We start from the raw sequence: 6,575 nt of genomic DNA, 5'->3' as shown, positions 1-6,575 counted from the left end.
TTTTTTTTTTTTTTTTTTTTTTTTTTTTTGAGACAGAGGCTTGCTTTGTCACCCAAACTGGAGTGCAGTGGCACCATCTCTGCTTTCTGCAAACTCCACCTCCTGGGTTCACATCATTCTCCTGACTCAGCCTCCTGAGTAGCTGGGACTACAGGCACCCACCACCATGCCCAGCTTATTTTTTGTAATTTTAGTAGAGACAGGTTTTCACCGTGTTAGCCAGGATAGTTTTGATCTCCTGACCTCATGATTCACTCACCTTGGTCTCCCAAAGTGCTGGGATTACAGGCATGAGCCACCACTCCTGGCCTCAGTCATGTTTTTAACTGTAACTATTCGGAAATATTGTTATTCGCATATAGTTGTCTTGCTTTGTTCCTCAAATATCAAGCAAGACAAGCGTTAAATAAGTGGACTGCACTCAGAAAGTTAAAACAAGCTTTTTAACTTTTGCTTGGAATATTGCTGATCTTTGTTTTGTTTTGTAGCATCAAGGAAACTTATTTTTAACTATTTATGGCCTTTAATAATTGAGTAACCTACACTACTATGAACCAAATTTGGAGCAAGTTTATTTTTCTCTGCCTGCTTTCTCTAGAATTTGGAGACTATCTGTGAGTACTCTTAACTTATGGTAATACAGTTGCTTGCATCAGTGCAATAATAATCCATTTTTCTTTGTCAACATGACACAATTGGAAAAACTGGTAATTTTACACATGATTTGACTGAAAGGGTGTGCTTAAAGGGAATCAAGCTTGACATGCAGAACCAGTAAAGCCACTTGGGGAGAACTGGCCTCATACCTTGTCTACGCAGTCTGGAACAGGTTTCCTATCCTGTGGTCAGTCAAGAATGTCACTTTGTAACAGGTCTGGGACCCCTTGTTTATCTTGGGACCTCAAGAGAGAGACTCACACAACTCACAGGTATTGGAGGATACAAACCCATGGCTGGGCTCAGCTTTAAAGTTCTTATCTGAAATTCCTTGTGGAACAGAGTTTCATCAAAGTCAATCCAAAAGGCCTATGTAGAAATAACCATTCTTGCTGCACATTATACAAACAATCAGGCCAAGTATAAGACTAAAATGTATTCTACCCACAGCACACGTGGTCTCATCATAATTTGTTTTACCAAAATGAGGACTGGAGAGAGGAATTGTGTTCCAAATGTCATCATACATTTGTCATTAAGTCCCAGTCTCTTTCATTGTTTTTAAGTTTTTTGCCTACATTTTAGATTAACTCTGCTTATTCCTGTGAATCAAGCTGTATCTCCTGCAGCTTGGAAGAAACAAAAAGGGATGGCTAATGTAAAAATATGAATCAATATTCCAGTTCCAGGCAATGATCCTGCAAATTCTGCCAGGTAATAAAATTAAGTAGGGTGCCCATAACCTGGAGGTTTCTTTGTTTGGGAAAACAAAACCAAGAAGGTTCATAGACCCCCCAAAGGAAATTCTATGTCTTGGGAAGTAAAATTTTAGATGGAAATTATCTACTCCACCACACTTATGGGAATTGCTATACTCATTCTACTATTTGCAATAGGGTTACAGGTATTTAAAGATCAAATCAAAATTATTGAGAAGCTCAGGGAAAATGCAGGCTTCAGCCCCAGGTGGCTACAATCCCTCTCTTAATGAATTCCAGTCTTCTTTGTGGAATTGGTTAACTCCTTTATTTAGCCCTCTCTCACTTATATGACTTGTATTAATATTTTGACCCTATATACTCAACACTATAACTTGAATTGTGTTTTCTCAACTACAAGCAATCAAACTCCAAATGGTGCCACAAACTGAAACACGCATAGACACGCTGTTCTTCTGAGAATCCTAAGATCGACCACAGGAGGAGCCTTCACTGCTCTTCCCCATTCAATGCCCCTTTTCAGCAGGGAGTAGTCAGAGTCATCATCCAAAACCTCCTAATAGCAATTAGGGTGAGATCTCCACAGGGGGCAGTGTTATAAGAGTTATTAAGAAAAAATTTTAGGCAGATAGAGAGGAAAAGGGGTCCTTGGAGATTTTTTGTCTCCTTTAGAGCAGCTCCAGAAATGTTTCTTTTCTAGCAGGAAAGCGGTGGCTCTTAGAACCAGGCTGAGAACCTTTGTTATGCAAACGCCAGCCATTAGATACTGGGTCCACCAACATGGGGATTCCCACCATTGTCCTCTTGGCCTTGACTCAAATGTGCCTGGCAGGATGATCATCCCCACATATCACCACGTGTGTAGAACATCATGGCACCCTGAATTTGCATATTGAAAGGCTAGGGTGGGAGGGCCAGTTTTTTTGTGGGCTATGTGAATGACATGCCTGGTCAAACTAATCTCTTGAGCCTTATGGAAATCAGATACCACTTCCTCCAGCTTCCTCATGTAACTGACTGGTATCTGCTGCATGTGGGGTCTCCTCTATCAACATTGGAGCTCCCTCCACCCCGAACTGTCTGTGTGCAGGGGAGTTTCTTCCTTACTTCTTCTCCCTTCTTTCTTGCCTCTTAAACTCTCCACTTCTTAAAACCACACACACACAAAATAAATGATTGGGATATGACTCAGTAATTTTCTTTGATTTATAATATGTTAATTAGTTCAATTTAGCCATTCCAGAATGTATGCATATTTGAAAACATTGCATTGCACATAAGAAATATATATAATTTTTGGCTGTCAATTAAAAAATAAATATAATTTAAAAAATCATGGTATTTTGCTTATTGATGTTAACAATACAATAGGTATAATTTATAAAAGATTAATCTGTAATGAATAGTTTGCAGAAATTCTTATTTTAATTTTCGTAACTTTGAGTAGGTAATTATGTTGGAGATAGTGAATCTGAGGCTTAGAGGGCTAAAGTCATTCACCGAATAATAAATAAACCTGAGCCTTGTCTCCTGGCCTGTCACCATCTGAAGGTAAAGGCCTCAACAGCTATGCAGTGTCCACTTCCCATGGGTTGCAGCTCTAGTCTGCTGCAGCAGCATAACACAGTTGTACACACAGACATGCATTTAGTATCTCCTTCTTTCTCTCATCCCATCAGGGAAAGATATCAATAGAGTTAGATTTCTGCTTCACTGTTACCTCAGGACCCAACACCTTCTGAAGATGCATGAGGCATTCAGTTTACAACTTACCTGAGTTTTATTTGCAGCCACCAAGTCTGAAGACCCGAAAGCTATTTTTGATATGATTAATAAGGATTGAATATCCCTACCCTTTTCTAGGGTCTGGTGGTCATCAGACACTAGCATGAGACTGTGTAAGTGGGCAAGGCTTACCTGGTATCTCAGGGACCAGAGGAAGCAGCTTGCTGCCTTTAGTCAAACCGGTTCCTGGAAACCCAGGGCCAGGTTTAGCTCTTGGACACTGCGCAAGCAAGAGCACAGCAGGTGAGGATGGTGCTGACTGTTCAGAGCTTATAAATCTGGGAGGATGGGTGGGGTGAATGTGTCAGGCTGGGGTAAGGCTTACAGTAGGTGGATACCAGGGCAGGAATTTGCATCTGCTGCTGTGTCCTGCCTCCACTGGATCCTGATGTACTTGCCAAGGTACAAATCTAGTCCTGGCTTTGCTCTCTGCAGATACCACAAAGTTGAGGGTCCCTGCTCCACTTTTGACAAAAGCTACTCAGAATGTAAATGAACAGGTCCAACATGAGTGAATACAAACCAATAATTCATTATTAATTATCCCATTGAGTCCGTATTTATACTGAAGGGCTTCCCAGACCAGTTCGCAGGACGGGAACGTGCACAATTATTTCATCCTGTTCCCTTTTATGCAGTAGAAAACATTCTTCTGCCTCTTCACTGAATCCATAGTTAAAATTGGTGTAGAAGAAAGTTCATTTTAGGAAACTACAAGGCCTATAACAAAACCATGAAGCCTCCATGTCCCCTCGCTCCATGTGTGTGTGTGCGTGTGTGTGTGTGTGTGTGTGTGTGTGTGTGTATTTCAGGGAAAGAATGTCAGGCTTAGTGGATGCAGTGGGACACACTGTGGTTGTCAGTAAGTGTGGGCAGGGGAGAACAGTCTCCAGAGCTTCTGACCTTGCACCGCTCACCTGGTTCTTAACAACATTTCCATCTGTTGAGCTGATCTAACTGTTGATTTTACTCTTCTCATTATACATAGTAACACTCAGTATGCTAGAGTGAAGTACATATTGTACAGAGTTCATTGTTAAAATTCCATATATTTGCATGGTCTGTCCTTGTTTTCAAGACTCCCAGACACCATTCCCAAACTACAATTTCGGTTATACTTTTCAGACAAAGTCATTGCTTTTAAATCTCTTTCTAAACTTTTGTTCCTGATGTTGGAGAAGTAGAACACAGACCTTTAGAGCATGACTTTGAAGCCATATGGCTGGGTTCTCTATTGTCTGGCAAGCTGGTTGTAAGGATCATGTGATGTAAATTATGTGAAGCATCAGAACAGTGCCCAGGACAAAGGATGCAGGGCATGTGGTGGTTCATCTCATGATTACGCTTGGCTGCTTAGCTGATATCTTGTGGAAAACCTAAATGAGGTCTCTTTGTGAAAACTCCTGGTGGAGGAGGATTAAAATGCTCCCTTTATAGTTGCCAGTGTGTATGCATGATTTAGACTGTTCTCACTGTGAAACATGACCACTCCTGCTACAGGCCTTCTTGAAGGGGTGAACATATCAAAACAGGAAAAATGTGAGTGTAAAAAGAGGTTCTGCTGATTACATTGACAGTCAAGATAAGAAGTAGGACTTTTCCAGCTAAAAGGACAGTCCCCGTCCAATTGGATCATTTGGTCACCCTGTCAAGACAGACCTGAGCCAATAACAATTTTGATAATTGGCCCAGGGGCTGCTGTAGGCAGAACTGGGATGTTTTCTTGGATAGAGTCCCCTTGACTTGAACAGATGCTTTAATTGTCACAAAACCATGTCTGCATGCCCCATTGTTTTGTGCTGTCTCTGGTCTTCTTTTGGAGGCAGGAACTGCATGGACCCAAGGGCCAAGCAACCTTGGGTCAATTATTTTAGTTGGAAAAATTGACACACTTCTATAACTGCCAGGTGTTGGTGAATATCTTGTTGTGGGAATGAACGAGGAGCAGAAAGATGACACGGTGAAAGAGGAGGATTTCATTGAGAGCACTCAGAACCAGTGGATTAAAATCCAAAAACTGGGCCCAGAACAAAGACAGCCCTTGACTTTATGCACACTTCAAAAAGGGTGTGGGCTAGCTAGAAACAAGCTTACAATAGTGCAAAGCATAGTGGCGCAGAAGCAAGAATATGGAGGTAAACACAGGCTCTTAATCAAATTGTGATAGATTCATAAGCCAGGATTACATGCAACTCTTTCTATGCAGTCCAGATGACTGTTATCTAGGCTTGCTCTAGTGCCTTGCATGGGCTTATCTCATAATGTTCGCTATGGGGCCTAGATGGCTGTAGCCTAGGCCTGTTCAGGCATGTCGTATAACCTTCAATGTGCTGCTTAGATAAAACACAATACTTGAAGTTACTAGTTACAGAATACAGGAATCTATAAACTCATAACTTTAACCATATCATAGGGGAAAAGAAAATTTGTTTTCTTTTTCCTATGTTGAAGGAGTGCTGGGAGAGTCTCTAGAGTGCATTCCTTTGAGCCCTGGCTTCTTTGATGATGTTAAGGAGACTTTGCCTGGGTCCTGGCTTTGCCTGCTATTGCCTTTGGCATGAGTCAGCCTAATATAGAAGACTTGCTTTTCTTTGCTGTTTTTTTTTATTTTTATTTTTTTTTTATTTTTCTTTACTCCTTTAATTTCCTGCCTCAATTCGGGCAAGTGGAAACTTCTGTAACTTATGCCTCTATGGAATCAATCAAATTATTTGGGATGTTTCATACAATATGTAACCTTTTGTGTTATAGCACTTTAATTCTTTTATGACTGAAAAACATTTCCTTGTATGCATGTGCCATATTTTGTTTATTCATTCATCCACTGGCAGGAATGTGGGCTGTATACAGCTTGTGGTCATTGTGAGTAATGCTGCTGTGAACGGTTCATTTGTGCTTAAGTATTTGAGAACTCTTTTTCAATTCATTCGGGTATATACCTAGGAAAAGCATTGTTGAGTCTTATGTTAATCTTTTGGTTACACAAAGGCATGAAGAAATGTGCCATCTTTACCATTTTTAAGTGTACAGTGTAATTCCCATTTTCTTTCTCTTTCCAGTTCCGAGGAACCACAGTTTTAACTTCTCATTCTATGAATTTGTCTACTTTAGATACCTTATAGAAATAGAATGATACCATATTTGTGGTTTTAGGACTGACCTATTTCCCTTAGAGTAACATCCTCATGGCTCATCTGCATAAGTATGTGATAGGATTATTTTTTAAAAAAACTGAAAACTAGTCTATTTTATGTGTATAACATATGTTGCTTGTCCGTTCATTCCTTGATAGACATTTGGGTTGTTTCCACCATTTGGTTATTGTGAATAATCTTGCTTTGAATATGGTTGGAAAATATCTCTTTAAGAACATGTTTTTGATTATTTTGAGATGCTGCTTTCCAATTCTAATCA

This window comes from Rhinopithecus bieti, unplaced genomic scaffold, assembly GCF_001698545.2.
Source record: "Rhinopithecus bieti isolate Rb0 unplaced genomic scaffold, ASM169854v2 scaffold_13742, whole genome shotgun sequence".
NCBI lineage: Eukaryota > Metazoa > Chordata > Mammalia > Primates > Cercopithecidae > Rhinopithecus > Rhinopithecus bieti.
Note: the sequence above shows the minus strand (reverse complement) of the source record.